Below are 16,904 nucleotides of genomic sequence, written 5' to 3'. Positions count from 1 at the left end.
AAGATGGGCTCGATAAAGGACGCAAATGGTATGGACCTAACAGAAGCAGAAGATATTAAGAAGAGGTGGCAAGAATACACAGAAGAACTGTACAAAAAAGATCTTTACAACCCAGATAATTATGATGGTGTGATCACTTACCTAGAACCAGACATCCTGGAATGTGAAGTCAAGTGGGCCTTGGAAAGCATCACTATGAACAAAGCTACTGGAGGTGATGGAATTCCAGTTGAGCTCTTTCAAATCCTGAAAGATGATGCTGTGAAAGTGCTGCACTCAATATGCCAGCAAATTTGGAAAACTCAGCAGTGGCCACAGGACTAGAAAAGGTCAGTTTTCATTCCAATCCCAAAGAAAGGCAATGCCAAAGAATGCTCAAACTACCGCACAATCGCACTCATCTCACATGCTAGTAAAGTAATGCTCAAAATTCTCCAAGCCAGGCTTCAGCAGTATGTGAACCATGAACTTCCAGATGTTCAAGCTGGTTTTAGAAAAGACAGAGGAACCAGAGATCAAATTGCCAACATCCGCTGTATCATAGAAAAAGCAAGAGAGTTCCAGAAAAACATCTATTTCTTCTTTATTGACTATGCCAAAGCCTTTGACTGTGTGGATCACAAGAAACTGTGGAAAATTCTGAAAGAGATGGGAATACCAGACCACCTGACCTGCCTCTTGAGAAACCTATATGCAGGTCAGGAAGCAACAGTTAGAACTGGACGTGGAACAACAGACTGGTTCCAAATAGGAAAAGGAGTACGTCAAGGCTGTATATCGCCACCCCGCTTATTTAACTTATATGCAGAGTACATCATGAGAAACACTGGACTGGAAGAAGCACAAGCTGGAATCAAGATTGCCGGGAGAAATAACAACAACCTCAGATATGCAGATGACACCACCCTTATGGCAGAAAGTGAAGAGGAACTAAAAAGCCTCTTGATGAAAGTGAAAGAGGAGAGTGGAAAAGTTGGCTTAAAGCTCAACATTTCAGAAAACGAAGATCATGGCATCTGGTCCCATCACTTCATGGCAAATAGATGGGGAAACAGTGGAAACAGTGTCAGACTTTATTTTTTGGGGCTCCAAAATCACTGCAGATGGTGATGCAGCCAAGAAATTAAAAGACACTTACTCCTTGGAAGAAAAGTTATGACCAACTTAGATAGCATATTGAAAAGCAGAGACATTACTTTGCCAACAAAGGTCTGTCTAGTCAAGGCTATGGTTTTTCCAGTGGTCATGTATGGATGTGAGAGTTGGACTGTGAAGAAAGCTGAGAACTGAAGAATTGATGCTTTTGAACTGTGGTGTTGGAGAAGACTCTTGAGAATCCCCTGGACTGCAAGGAGATCCAACCAGTCAATTCTGAAGGAGATCAGCCCTGGGATTTCTTTGGAAGGAATGATGCTAAAGCTGAAACTCCAATACTTTGGCCACCTCATGTGAAGAGTTGACTCATTGGAAAAGACCCTGATGCTGGGACGGATTGGGGGCAGGAGGAGAAGGGGACGACAGGATGAGATGGCTGGATGGCATCACTGACTGGATGGATGTGAGTCTGAGTGAATTCCGGGAATTGGTGATGGACAGGGAGACCTGGTGTGCTGCGATTCATGGGGTTGTAAAGAGTCGGACACAACTGAGCGACTGAACTAACTAATTAACTATTCTTGCTTAAATAAATTCTCACTTTACTTTCTTAACCTCCTTGCTTGTCTCTGAATTCTTTCAAGATGAGCCAAGAACCTTAAATTCACTGGGAACCAAAAGAAACAGGCAACAAATAACTGTATAAAATGACATCAGATACTGACAAGAGCTGTGAAGAAAAAAAAAACCAGGAGAAGACAAGACAGAGTTGCTGGGCCTTTTTTAAAGAAAGCAGTCAGGACAAGTCTTTTTGAAGAGTGACATTTGGGCAGATATTTGAAGGAAGTGTGGAAGTCATGGGAATATCTGGAGGAAAAGAGTTTCCAGTGTGGAACAGCAGGAGGAAAATCCCCAAGATGGAAGTATGCATGCACGCCCACTCGCTCAGTTGTGTCTGACTCTTTACGACCCCATGGACTGTAGCCTGCCAGGCTCTTCTGTCCTTGGGATTTTCCAGGCAAGAATACTGGAGTCATTTCGTCCTCCAGGGGATCTTCCTGACCCAGGGATGGAACTTGCGTCTGCTGCATTGGCAGGCGGATTCTTTACCACTAAACCACTTGGGAATACCATGATAGAAGTTTGCTTAACTTAAAAACCACAAAGACAGGGTGGCTGGAGCATGGGCAAGAGGGAACATGGTGAGAGATTGTATGGGACAGGCATGCATGGAGGTAGTTCACCTTGTGGGTGGTGTGTCTGTCGTTGACCATAGTAACTCTAGATTTTATTCAGTACATTCAAAAGTTTTTGAGCAGGGGAAAGATGTGATCATGTTTACATTTTATTTTATTTTTTAATTTTATTTTATTTTTAAACTTTACATAATTGTATTAGTTTTGCCAAATATCAAAATGAATCCGCCACAGGTATACATGTGCATGTTTACATTTTAAAAGGATCATTTTGGTTTTGGAGTAGAGAGGAGACCGAGGCAGGGCTGGAGGTCACAGCAGGAGCAAAGACAGGACTAGTTAGGAGACTGTTGCTGTATGAAATGGAAAATGTTGCCTGCCATGTGTCGACTGAAAAGAAACGCACATGAGAGCAAAATGAGGACTATAACCTGGGAGACAGCATTTAAGACAGCTCTGAGAAGTGCTGGGCTGGGGGCGCTCGGGGTGGAGTTCAGTATATATGTGATTTTGATGATGGGGAAGTACATAAAATCAGGCACAGATTTTTGCCGAAGGTTGCTGCTGCTAGTCTCATGAAGATTAGTCATGAGAAGCAGACATCCTTAGCAAAGATTTTAGTGCTTTTCTAGATATGATGAAATGCAAGACTTGGGCTCATAACACCGTCTTTTGAAACTATTTAACTATCTGGAGACCTGTTTTGCCAGTTATTCCCAGAGCACAGAGTGCCTCACTCCTGATCTCCATCTCTGACTTCTTTTTAGGAGGTGCTGAAAGGTCAGCAAACTGCAGCGGCTCTTAACTGCCGCAAAGGTAGACAGCAAGTACTGATGGTAAGTGCCAATTTCTAAGTGACACGTGTGAGAAAACAAAGGATGTTGCAGCCATTAAGCCACTACCACCACCAAGGACAGTGAGCCCTGAAGGAACTCAGGATGGAGACAAAACCCTTGACCACTGCAGTCATTCCAGCTGTGCACCTGAAGGAATTCAGGATGGAGGAAATCTGGATACTGGACCTAGGTAGATAACGTGCTTATCAAAGGAATGATTTCAGTGTGCCCCGACTCTTACATAGAAAGAGCAGACCCATACATAGAAAAGCGCTAAGTTCTTAAACTTGAGATGTCTGGTTTTCTTTAACAGTAATCTGTGTTGCAAAAACTCCAATATATCCCGGATCCTCCCTCCTCTCTTCAGAGCAGTTTCTCAAAGCTATCTGAGAGGGTGTGTCCTGGACTTAAGTCAATTTTGTCTGCCAAAATTCTCAACTTTTAGGTTGTGCTTTTTTTTTTTTTTTTTCAGTTGATAGCTGTATGCATAGCTTGAAGACCAGTCTATAGCTAAACTGTATCTACGTCTGTTTCAGTCCTCCTTAATTCTATGATAATCCATTTTATGGATGTACTATTATGTACTTAATTCATCAGTCCTAGATGTTTAGCTTCTTCTCAGCCCTTCTACTGTTACAAACAATGAACCAATGAATATCCTTTATGTTCATGTCCCAAGATTACCTGCAGGATTATTCCACGACGTATAACTGCTGATCACAGGTTACAGTATGTTATTTCTCACACTGAAATTAAATCTGGTGAACTCATTCTCACCATGAACCCAAAGAAACAAGGGGTTTTGTTCAGTTGGTTGGTTTGGTTTTGGTTTCAGTTAAAAAAAAAAAAATCTTTGGGGAACTGGCTGGCCGTCAGGTGGTTAGGATTCGGAGTTTTCACTACCCACGGGTGGTGGGCATGGCAAAAAAAAAAAAAAGAATTCTTTGTCATACCACTTCTTCGGATATTAAAGAGAGAGGCATGCGCCACCCCTCCCACATCAGTTTTCTTCTTTAAATATTCCCAGTCTAGCAAGATTCCGCCTGCGGCTCCGTCATCTCTCCCAGAATAGTCTCCATCTCAGGTGCCAGAGAGATAAACTGAGGCACAGGCAGGATCCGAAGCACAAGTCCTCCCCCCGGTTTGGCTGTCCTCTTTTCCCCCTCAACATTTCCTTCCCTCTCCTGTCCCTCCGGGCCACGTTTCAGGTTGCCAGCCCCCAACCCGGGTCCCTCGCGGCTCAGAACTGGAACTTCCACCCGCTGCCCCTCCTCGGCGCGCTCGGGGGCTGCGGAAGGGGCTGCGACGCCTCCTGGTCCCCTCCGAGCCGCCGTAGCGCGAGCCTCGGGAGTTCGGCAGCTCCAGTCGCCAAGGCAACGGGCTCCGCTGCGCTCGGCGGGCGCCTGGCAGCCCTGGGGAGGCGCTGCGGGCCGGCGGCCCGGGCTCGGCTGGCCGGCGGGACGGCAGGTGAGCAGGGGCCGGGCGGGCAATCGCGACCCCAACGCCCGGCTCCCGGCGTCGCTTCTTCGCAGCGGGCGAGGGGCTGGGCCGCTGGGATTTCCGGAAAGGAGACAGGGCCTGACCTTTATCCTCGGCTCCCCGCTCCTCCATCATTGGCGCCTGGGAGGAGCCCCTCGAGCAGTTTAATTCCGTAGAGCGCGGGCGGGGAGTCGCTTTGGGTTGTTCATTATGTTGGAGGTGGGGGGGGGGCGCAATTGGCTTGATTCAAAAGTGTTTTTTAAAGCACGTCTTATTTGGGGGTCTCCGAACTCCGAACTGCCGAAAATGTGCGTCTGTGCGACTCTTCTGGGGCCAGAGAGGATTAACTTCTTTGTACATCAGTTTTCCCATCTGCAGAATGGGGACAATCATAGCACCTGTTTTAAAAGGTTATTACAAAGTAAATAATATATTTCAGATCTTTGCAGCGAAACCCTCAATCCTTGGGAGCTTTTATTATTACTACTACTACTAAAGAAGGTCCATTATCGAGCATGTGTTGTGTTCCAGGGCCTGGGCTGATCGCCAGGGGTAAAAATAAGTGAATGAGACATCTTGTCCTCAGGGAACTCCACAGAGTTAAGGTATAAATAGGAGCTCATTGTGGTTCCAGCTATGATTTTCGGACATTCAGGGGACTGTGAATACACAGAGAAGGCAGTTAACCCAGATTTCCGGAGATGAGGTTGGGGAGGATGGTCAAAGAGCGATTCCAAAAGAAGATGCTTTCCGAAATGAGACGTGACAGCTACCTTTGTATTGGCCGGGAGATGAAGCTGGTGGAGTGCATAGTGTTCTGGGCAGAGAGAACAGACCAGTGCAAGGTTCTGGGGAGAAAGTGCAGGCTTTTTGGACATCGATTAGCCTCGTTAGAGACATTCTGGGAAGTGGAAGTGGTCTAGCTAGGTGTGTCTGAGAGAGAAGCAGGTGCCTTTCTGAAAGATTTTCTTTTGTCTACCTGTAAGTTTGGACTTTATCGTGAGGGTTGGTGGGGAACACCAAAGGATTTAAATCAGGGCAGTGAGTATGTTTTGTGTGTGTGTGTGTGTGTAATCAGAGGTGGGGTTTCCAAAAGATCAGGGGTTTTTGTTCTCTCTTGGTCTCATCACCCCTCCAGTCTGTTTTTCACGTTGCAGCTATTCATTTATGGTGATTCAAAATAAAATGTATTTATTGAGCATCTGTTACATGCCAGGCCCTGTGTAAGGAATCAGGTTCCTACCCTCATGGCATGTATTCTAGACATGTTCAAAGGTACATTCATAGAGACAGAAGTAGTCCAATACAGCTAGAACTGAATCAATACCGGAAGAGACCCATCCAGAGAGTGGTTTTTGTATTTTTTAAGGCCCACATCATTCAGGGTCACTATCTTGTACACTCTTGGCAGAACCATTCACTTAGAACTACACCAAGAAGAAATGGCGAGAGAAGTGGGAGGAAAGCTAGGAGAGTGTAGTAAGGAAAGCCCAAGGAAGAGATCCACTTTGTTGGATGCAGTTGAGATTTCAAGTAAAATAAGTTACATGTTAAAATGCGCCTTTTGCTTAAGTAAATATAGAGGTCACCGAGAAACCCAATTGAGCAGATTTGGTGAAATGTTGGGGGCGGAATCTATCATATCGGCATCTTCCAAAGGTTCCATGTAATATGTCAGTGGAATGAGGAGCGAGTGGGATGTGAGAAAGTAAGGTGTAGGCAGCTCCAAGAAGTTTGGCTGTGAAGAGAGGCGAGGAGAAGGCTGGAGAGCAGTTGGGGAATCAGGTGAAGTCTTTTTAAGCAGAAGACAGACAGGAGCAGATGCAAATGCTGATGGTAGAGCCAGTAAGGGAGGGAGAGACTGAGAAAATACAGGAGATTTTCTCAGGGGAAAATAAATGGCACAAACAACTTGCCAAAAATGTGAGAGTGGATACGATCCACAGCACAGATCCTTTACAAAGAGTCTGATGACGTGTTTTGTTTTTTTTTCTTCTTCTTCTTTCTGGACATATGGTAAGCAAGGTAATTGCTGAAAAGGAATGCGCCCATGTAATGCCAGCAGAAAAATAAAGATGTAAATGTGGAAAGTTCTATATTCCTTCTCATCAAATAGGAGACATTTACTGAACTAGCATTGTGTTAAGCCCTCTCCAGGCACTAGTCTCAGTTGAAAGCATGCTCTTTACAACAACCCTGGGAGAGAGAGCGCCTCTAGTGTAATTCCCAGCTTATGGATGAGGACATTGGGGTATAATGCTTAGCCCGGGTTACATAGGATTTGAATCCAGGCCTGAGCCCAGAGCTTTTGCTCTTAATCATTCCTTAAATGATATGATTGTCTACCTATGAGATGATTAGCTGCTGAAAAAAATCCAAGAGAATTGAGTTAAAAATAAGCAAGCTATAAGAGAGACAAAAAAACAATAGCTTTATACCAGCAGTAGGAGTAAGAAAATGGAATTGTAGGTGAAATGGCAGTAGCAACATGAAAAATAAATAAAGAATAAACCTTAAAATAAATGCACCCAGGCTAGTCAAATAGGATAAGAGTTGGCTGGAGGTTGGGGAGTATAGGTCAGAAAGTGTGTTTGTATGAAGAGGAAGTAATTTTTTTCTTTGGGAAAATCAGGGTATTGATACCAGGAACAAAGCATGTAAAAAAACCAGATGTCTATTATGAGACATAATGAGAAAATATGCAAAGATGTTGACTATGATGTTTCATAATATTGAAAAACTAATAACAGACTGGCTAAATTATGATGCGGTCATGTGATTAAAAAAGAAGAAGGTGGGAGCCATATATATGAGAAGGATGTTTTAGTGTAAAAACAGATTTCACTTGGTTTCTGGTTTTGGTGTTTTCTAAAAGATGTCTAGAAAGATGAGTTCTTTATTTTATTTTTAAAAAATATTTATTTTGTATTTAGCTGTGCTGGTCTTAGCTGCGGTCCAAGGGTTCTTCAGTCTTCACTGTGGCATGAGTGATCTTTTTAGTGTGGTACATGGACTCTGTTTCCCTGACCAGGGATTGAAACCAGCCTCCCTGCGCTGGCAGCGTGGTGTCGTACCATTGCATAGTGTCACTACCATAGCGTAGTGGCTTACCACCAGGGAAGTCCCAAGATGAGTTCTTTAAGACAGTTTTTTATTTTTTATTCTGGTAAGCAACCCATAAATTTATCATAACCATATTTAAGTGTAAAGTTTAATAGTGTTAAGGATAGTTACATCCTTGTGCAATCAGCCTCCAGAATTTTTTCATCTTGCAAATCTGAAACTTTATGCCCATTAAAACAACTCCATGTTTCTCCCTCTCCCTAGTCTCTGGCAACCACCATCCTACTTTCTGTTTCTATGAATTTGGTTACTCTGGATACTTCATATAAGTGAAATCATTCAATGTTTATCTTTTTGTGATTTTTTTTTCCCATTTAGCATAATATCCTAAGGGTTTCCCTGGTGGCTCAGTGCTAAAGAATCTGCCTGCCAATACAGGAGACATGAGTTCGATCCCTGGGTCAGGAAGATCCCCTGGAGAAGGAAATGGCAACCCACTCCAGTATTCTTGCCTGGGAAATCCCATGGACAGAGAAGCCTGGCGGACTGTAGTCCATGGAGTCACAAAAGACTCAGACACTACTTAGCTACTAAACAACAACAACAGCATAATGTCCTAAAGGTGCATCTGTGTTAGCATGTCAGCATTTCCTGCCTTTTTAAGGCTGAATGATACTCCACTGTATGGATATACACATTTTGTATATACATTGTATGTATGAACACATTTTGTTTATTCATTCCATAGATGGACATTTGCGTTGCTTTCCCCTTCTGGCTATTTTGAGTAATGCTGCTACAGACGATGAATGTGCCAGAAAGCTAAGTTCTTTGTGTCCTGAGACCCATGGGGACCTTTTTATTCCTTTCCTTATTGCCTTAGTTTTCTTTTTTATGAGCATGAATGGCTTTCGTAATCAGAAAAATGAAAACAATAAGGATATATCCTATTTGGGGAGATGGGGGAATAAAGGTTGAAAAAAAAAGGTCAGACCTAGGGCAGTGGCTGCGGGAATGGAATGGAGTGGGCTGATTTGAGAGACCGTTCGGGAGAATCAACAGGACTTGACAACCAAGAGGTAAGGGAGAAAGGCGTGAAGGACGAAGCCTTGGGGGCCTGTGGGGAGAAAGGGCTTCGACTTAGGGAAGTGAAGTAAGGTGAAAGTCACTCGGACGTGTCAGACTCTTGCGACCCCATGGACTGTAGCCTGCCAGGCTCCTCTGTCCATGGGATTTAGACTTGGGGAGGAGGGAGGAAATAAGGTTAGAGAGCCACCTGAGCCTTTTTGTTCAGCGGTTTAGACTCTTTCCTGATAGTAGAAGGAAACCATTGAAATGAAGGGAAATGACTTAATCACATTCGAGTTATAGAAAGATCACCGTGGCCAATCCATTCTGCGAGCTGAAGCCAGAGTGCAAAATTTCCCTTTGTGTTACTTAGACTTGAACCCTTGTTAATTTCCTCTTATTTGAGACAAAGCATTGGTGCTAAAAGATGCATATCTACTCTTCTAAAAGCACCTGAAATATTTTAAACAAAGTCCTTTTTAGATTACGTTGATTCCTAATTGCATTCAGTTTTATCTTAACGACACAGTCTCCTGTTACTTGACTTTCTATCTTTAGCAGGGGAAATATAATTGGGAAAGCAAACAAGAAATATAAACAACTCAAGTTACAGACCTTCAGTTAATTGCAAATATCTTTGTCCTTTGGGGAAAAGGGGGCCAATGAGGTAAACAGTGTCTTACCAAATGCTTACTACAAAGCAAAAGTTGTTAAGAGTCCAAATGGATTCAGCTCATTACCTACTTCTCCTCCCACAAACCTGTAATGTCTCTGCTTCCAGAGCGTCCCAGAGAGGGAACTAATTGTTGTGCTGACATCTCATAAGCGTTTTGCAGTTTTTAAGAGCTGCATGTCCACAAGATGTGAACCCACGATCTCATTTCGTTCCTTCCAATAATTCTTAGATAGGGATTATCATTCCTATTTTCAGATGAGGAAATTGAATTTCAGAGGCTTTAAGAAACCTCCTAGCTCCTACATCTAATAAATTCTGGATTTTGAATCTAGGTTTTCTTATTTTCTTTTTATATTATAGCCTCCTCTTATGTACAGTTTTAAACATATACAAAAGTAAAAAAGATAGTATAATACATACCTTATACTCATACCCCAGCTTCAACAGATACCAACAAACGGTCAGTTTTATTCCATCTATACCCTCCACTCCCTCCCCACCATAGATTATATTAAAGCAAATCCTAAAATATCATATCATTTCATCTATAAATACTTTAATATGCATATGAGAGAGAAGGATTTTTTTCTTTCCCCTTTCACCCCTATGATCACACCTAAGAAAATGAACAGGAGTGATTCCTCAACGTTACCTTGTATCCATTTGGTTCTCAGTTTCTCCTTATCTCATAGATGTCTTTCACACTTGGTTCATTGGAATTGGGATCTAAACAAGGATCACATCTGGGTGATGGTCGCTTAAGTCTTAGAATCTGTAGCAATTTTGCCTCTTCTTTTTTCCCCTTACCTTTCATTTGTTGAAAACTCAGGTCATTTGTCCCGTCCAGCTACTCTGGATTTGCCTGGTTATATCCCTCTAATGTCCTCCTCCATTCTCTTTATTTTGTTTGGCCGTTGCTCTTTATGGGTGGTGTTGTGTATCGTATCAGCAGGCAGTAAAGGTTGATTCTCACCTGGTAAGATTGATCATGGGTTCAGGGGTTTGTTAGCACGATCCCTTCATTATAAGTTTCTCATCAGCCTTTCACAAAATGGTTTTAGCAGCTGTTAATGATCATTGCCTCGGTCTACTTACTATTTCATGATGTGTGCGTGCTCAGTCATAAAGTCATGTTTGACTCTTTGTGACCCCATGGACTGTAGCCCACCAGGCTCCTCTGTCCATGGGATTCTCCAGGCAAGAATACTGGAGTGGGTTGCCATGCCCTCCTGCAGGGGATCTTCCTGACCCAGGAATCGAACCCACATCTCCCACACCGGCAGGCGGATTCTTTACCATTGTGCCACCTGGGAAGCCCCGATCCTGAGTCATGTTCTCAGTATGTGCTCAGAAAATAGAGCCTATATATTCAGCTCAATACTGGTTGCTCACAGCATTGCTCTCCTGGGTTGGTCTTATGTGTTGGCAAAACCACACTGTATCAGTGCTTGTATCAGTGCTTTTCAAACTGTACCTGCAGTTGGTTGGGGATTAGTAGGTAAAGGAACTGTTTGGGAGAGGAGTTCCAGCATAACGGGAGTTAATCTGCTTTTCTCCCATGTCCAGTTCCATAAGCCTGCCTGCTGTGTACCTCTACCTGCCACCAAAAGGAAGCTTGAAAAAGAAGTGCTGGTGATCTAATTTGCAACATAGATTAGTCACTCAGTCCTGTCTGACTCTTTGGGACCCCATGGACTGTAGCCCCCCAGGCTCCTCTGTCCAGTGGAATTTTTCAGGCGAGAGTACTGGAGTGGGTTGCCATTTCCTTCTCCAGGGGATCTTCCCGACCCAGGGATTGAACCTGGGTCTCCCGCATTGCAGGCAGACGCTTTACCGTCTGAGCCACCAGGGAAGCCCCGTGTAATTGTATTGTTGTCTCGTGTGCATAGGGTTTAACATTCAGTGTTTCTTGATGAGCTCTGCTTGTTGTATGTGGTGCATATGGCCATCTTTTCCAAACCAAACCGTTGGGACTTTTGTGGTCTGCTGAGTATAGTGTACTTAGAGGGTCAAGAGAACAGACTATTTTAAAACAGCACGGTCTCAGGAAAATCATAGATGTGTTTTTATGTATCCAGAGGAAGCAATACAAAGGCTTGATTAGGAAGCATTGGAGTCCTTTGGACATGGGTTCAAGTCTTGGCCCTTTCTACTTTCTTCTACAAGTTACTTAGTCTTTCTTTCCTTTTTTTTTTTTTAATGTTTTAATTTCCTTGATAACTCGTAGAAAAGCCCTTATTGTGATTAGCATTTGAATAGGAGGATCATCTTTTTTTATTTTTAATTTTTTTATTGAGTGAAAGTTTCTTTAAATTCTGTCATGCTTTACAGATTTCACAAATATGATTTCATATAATCCCACAATAACCCTTTTTCTCCCACCCCTATAGTGCCCCTCCCACTTCCCTTGTCCCACTAGTAACCACTAGTTTGTTCTGTGAGTCTGCTTCTTTTTAAAAAAAAAAAAAATTAACTTTTCTTTCTAAGCTTCAGCATTTCCTCATTGTAAAAAGGATATAATGAAAGTTCCTCGTCTCTTGTGAGGATTGCATGAAAATAAAGGGCTCAGCACAAGGTCTGGCAGGTAGTTAGTAAGCACTTGACATTATCTGCTAACTGTTAGGGTTATTATAATGCCTTTGAAACGTGTCCACTTATTCAGTGACCTTTTTTTATACAAGTTTATTTATTATTTTTGGCTGTGCTGGGTCTTCTTGCTTTGTGTTCTTTCTCTAGTTGCTGCAAGCAAGGGCTACTGTCTAGATGTGGCGCACGGGCGTCTCGTTGCAGTGGCTTCTCTTGTTCTGGAGCAGAGGTTCAAGGATTCGTAGGCTTCAGGAGTTGCAGCTCATGGGGCTTAGCTGCTCCGAGGCATGTGGAGTCTTCCTGGACTAGGAATCGAACCCATGTCCCCTGCATTGGCAGGGGAATTAACCACCGGACCACCAGGGAAGTCCTTTCTTGGCAGAAGCCTGTAGAAGACCAGAAGAACAAAAAGTTCTTCTAAATAACTCACTATTTGGTACCTTACTGTGTGTGTAGTAACTTCTTTATCAGACCTGGTATAGAAAAGGCATGTGCTTCCCTGGTGGCTCAGATGGTCAAGTATCTGCTTGCGATGCAGGAGGCCTGGGTTTGATCCCTGGGTCAGGAAGATCCCCTGGAGAAGGAAATAGCTACCCACTCCAGTGGGCTTCGCAGGTGGCCAGAGCAGGAACCTACCTGACAATGCAGGAGGCATAAGAGACATAGGTTCAATCCCTGGGTTGGGAAGATCCCCTGGAGGAGGGCACGGCAACCCACTCCAGTATTCTTGCCTGGAGAATCCCATGGACAGAGGAGTCTGGTGGTCTACAGTCCCTGGGGTCATAAAGAGTTGGACACAGCTGAGTGACTAACACTTTCACTTTTCATGGAAAAGGCACAGAACTGTTAAAGACCCAGTGCCTGACTTTGCATGCCCCTTGGGAAGACCTCCCTTATTTGCCTTTCTCACAATATTTGAATAGCACTCAGCACCTAGTCCCTTGCCTCTAAGATGATCTCTCTGTACTGTGGATATTTTTTGGCACTTATAAAGGTCCCAGAGGCAGCACAGACTTCATCATTAACATAATCCACTGTCTCAGGCTGCTCTGCCCTCCCTGGGGTGTTGGCTTCATCCTCGGGCCAGCAGCAAAATATGGGCAGCAATTCTGGGCCCCAGGTCCATGTACAGCACCTACCAAAGGAATAGAAAGATTCTTACTTCCTCTGTTCTCCCATCCCCTGCCCCCAGTACTGATCCTGCAATGTCATTGGCCTGAATCGAGTCATGTGCCCACTTTGCGAGCCACTTCCTGTCACCAGGGCAACGCCATGCCTTATTGACTTCAGCCTGGTTCTTAAAGAAGTTATTTACAACTGGGATGAAATTATCTTTAGGCCAATCCAGAACAGAATTGCATGTCTGTTAGGCAGTTTTTCTGTGAATAGGAGGAATGGATACCAAGTAGTTTGGTCACCTAGGATTTGGGTTGGCTTTAAGACAAATTATTTTTCTTTCAAAAGACATCAAGTCCAAAATAGGCAATCTTGCTGACATGGGACTGCCACAGTCTAGATCTTTCTCTCTTTCTGCTTCACTGTCTTTATAACATGGCTGGCACGCTCATGGTCATCTTGAGGTCACAACTGGACTTCTGGCTCTCCAACCAAACAGTCCTTCCTTGAAGCAGGAAGAAGTAGAAGGGAGGGCCAAGGACACCCTTTTAAATACCAGAAGCCTCGGCCAGCACGTACAGCTTACACCTCATTAACCGTTTATGTCTGTGAGGAGGCTGCTGAATGTCCTTTCTTAGCTGGGCGCACCACTGTTCCCACAATAGAGGGATACCTTGCTGCAAAAGAGAGGGAAAATGCCGATCTGGCAATGCGCAGTGCCCAAGTCTGAAGGCAGCCAGCCATAACCTCCATACTTTCCATTTGGAAGAAGCCAGTCTTGAATGAGTGTACTGTCTTTTTATTCATGTTTTTTTAATCCAGTAACAAGACATACTTGATATAATGTCTTATAATTTCATATTTTCCATTTAACAACATCACAAGTGTCTCTTCATTCGGTTAACATTACAATCTGTCTGTGTTAGTCACTCAGACTCTTTGTGAACCCATGGACTATAGTCGACCAGGCTCCTCTGTCCATGGGATTCTCCAGGCAAGAATACTGGAGTGGATTGCCATTCCCTCCACCCAGGGATTGAACCCAGGTCTCAAGCATTGCAAGCAGATTCTTTAGCCATCTGAGCCATCAGGGAAGCCCTAATATTACACTGTTGTTGCTGCTGCTGCTAAGTCGCTTCAGTCGTGTCCGACTAGGAGCTTTTAATCCAGTCTCCACTTAATGAATGCTGACAAAGCCTCTCCATTGTCACTGTAAAACTTAGTGTTTAATTTCCACAGCCTTCTGAATGTTCCTGGCTAATAAATGGCTCTGCTTTGCTGTCCGATACAATAGCCATTGGCCATTTGTGACTGTTTATTTTTTTTTTAAGATTTGTTCATTTTTTAATTTATTTTTGGTTCTGCTGGGTCTTCGTTGCTGCATGCAGGTTTTCTCTAGTTGTTTCTAGCTGGGGCTACTCTTCATTGCACTGCGCGGGCTTCTTATTGCAATGGCTTCTCTTGTTGCAGAACACAGGCTGCAGATGCATGGGCTTCATTCCGGAGCACAGGGGCTCAGTAATTGTGGCTCACGGTCTAGAGCACTGGCTCAGTAGTTGCGGCACGTGGGGCTTAGTTGCTCCGCAGCACACGGGAACTTCCCAGACCAGGAATCGAACCTGTGACCCCTGCATTGGCAGGCAGATTCTCAACTGCTCGACCAGCAGTGAAGCTCCCTGACTGTTTAAATTTTAGTTAATTAAAGTTGAATTAAAAATCCGGTCTCTCAGTCTCAATAGCCACATGCGACTGGTGATCACTGAATTCAACAGCCCAGATATAAAACGTTTCCCTCATTGCAGAAACTTCTATTGGCTAGTACTGCTCTCGAGCACCAGTACACAGCTGTGCTCACCATTTGGTTTTAGGGAGTTTTAATGGTTCAAGTCACTAAGCTGGAACCAGATGGCCTGAGTTTGAATTCTCAGCCTGCTGTTTACTAGTTGTATTATCTCAAGCAAATTACTTAACTTCCCTGTGCCTCAGTTTCCTTATTTGTAAAAGACTGTTATTACATATTAAAGAACTTCTTTAATGAGCTTCTTAGAACAGTGGGCTTCCCTGGTGGCTGAGTGGTAAAGAATCCAGTTGCCAATACAGGAGACTGGATTCAATCCCTGGGTCAGGAAGATCCCCTGGAGAAGGAAATGGCAACCCACTAGTCTTCTTTGCTTGGGAAATCCATGAACAGAGGAGCCTGGTGGGCTGCAGTCCATAGGTCACAGAGTCAGACATGACTGAGTCCATGCACCCTCATCCAAAAGGTGAATGAGTATTTAAAAAGTTCTTGTCAATTTTAGAGGTGGAAGAGACCTCTGAAAAGATTGAGAGAAAAAAAATTCATCAAAATGTAGAATTTTTGCCGTGTCCAGCTCTTTTCGACTTCATGGATTGGACCCTGCCAGGCTCCTCTGTCCATGGTATTCTCTGGCAAGAATACTGGAGTGGGTTGCCATGCCCTTCTCCAGGGGACCTTCCCCACCCAGGGATCGAACCTGTGTCTCCTGCATTGCAGGCAGATTCTTTACTGTTTGAGCCACCAGGAAAGCCCTTTTGCCTTTGTACAGCTTCACAAGTGGCTTTTCAGTGAAAACTGGAAATCATTTCCTGGGTGTGGTCATGCAGAAACTTTAAGTGCTAGAACTTATTCTCAAAGAAACCACCTTGATCCCTTATCAAGTATTTGGCAAGTAACGTACATTTTCAACAATTCCTCTCTTTTAACTGGCTGTTTTTGTTTTTAATGGATTCTACTGTTATTAGTCCTGATCCCATCAAGGAGAGAGCTTCTACTTTATTTCATTTTAAATTGTTATGTAGAGATTACTGTGCATCAGTTGACATGAATGATTATCACCAAACCCTATTGTTGGATATTTATTTCTCCGTTTTTTGTATTTTGGGTGTTGTGCTGTTGATCTTTACAGAAAGACCTTCTCCAATCAGTATATTTTAATCCAAGGACTTGGGAGGAATGTCAACCCCTTTTTACTGAGAGGCCTGAATTTCAGTCTGGAAATCATCTTAATACCATAAAAGAGGGCATGTGGGCATGCCAGCCCTAATTGTGCTTTTGGATTTAGCTCCATTTCTCCTTGTGGCCACTCTCAGATTCTAGATGATATTTACTGTTTGGTACACAAAAATTTCCTACTGTCCTAGAAAAATCTGTAATGCACGTTGTTCTGATGTAACTTCTTTTTCCAATTCACATAGCACTTTATTTGAATCTTTTTTTAAAATAGCATTTATCACAAATAGTACTCCTCTATACTTTTTTTTGCATTTGTTTTGTATCTACTCCTAAGCTCTTAGCCTGTTGAGGATAGCAGTCTTTCATTGGACCTTTACAGATCCTAACCTACAGGCCCTCAATTTATATTCATGGAATGAATGAATGAATTTGTCATTTTCTATTATTACATAGCCATCTTTTATAACATTTCCTTTGAATTCATTGTTAGTGGATAGTCTTCAGGTTAAGTCAGATTCCACAGGAAAGCAAAAAAAAAAAAATGTTTATAAGGTGATATTCAAACGTAAACATTCATAGAGGGACTTCCCTGGTGGTCCAGTGGCTAAGACTCCACACTCCCAGTGCAGAGGGGGGCCTAGGTTTGATCCTGGGTCGGGGAACTAGATCTCACATGCTGCGACTAAGACCTGGGGCAGCCAAATAAATAAATATTAAAAACAAAAACAAAGCTAGGGGAGTGTAAAGAAACCCCCAGTGCATATCATCTAAACTTCAACAATTAACATTTTAGAACCAATTTTTGATTTGGGTAG

The 16,904-nt window shown here is 43.4% G+C and overlaps 1 protein-coding gene across 1 annotated transcript in view; it reads left to right on the top strand.

Annotated features, from left to right (window-relative positions):
• The first annotated feature begins 4,462 nt into the window (after positions 1–4,462).
• The window catches only part of PKIG (cAMP-dependent protein kinase inhibitor gamma), a 79,987-nt gene continuing 67,545 nt past the window's right edge, over positions 4,463–16,904 (top strand). Inside the window, exon 1 of the mRNA XM_006059230.4 lies at positions 4,463–4,594. The gene's annotated coding sequence lies outside the window, so the exon portion shown is untranslated. The remainder of the gene's footprint in view (positions 4,595–16,904) is intronic.

This window comes from Bubalus bubalis, chromosome 14 (assembly GCF_019923935.1).
Source record: "Bubalus bubalis isolate 160015118507 breed Murrah chromosome 14, NDDB_SH_1, whole genome shotgun sequence".
NCBI classification, from domain to species: Eukaryota; Metazoa; Chordata; class Mammalia; order Artiodactyla; family Bovidae; genus Bubalus; species Bubalus bubalis.
The sequence above is the reverse complement of the archived record's forward strand: the minus strand, read 5'-3'. Positions and strand labels throughout refer to the sequence as shown.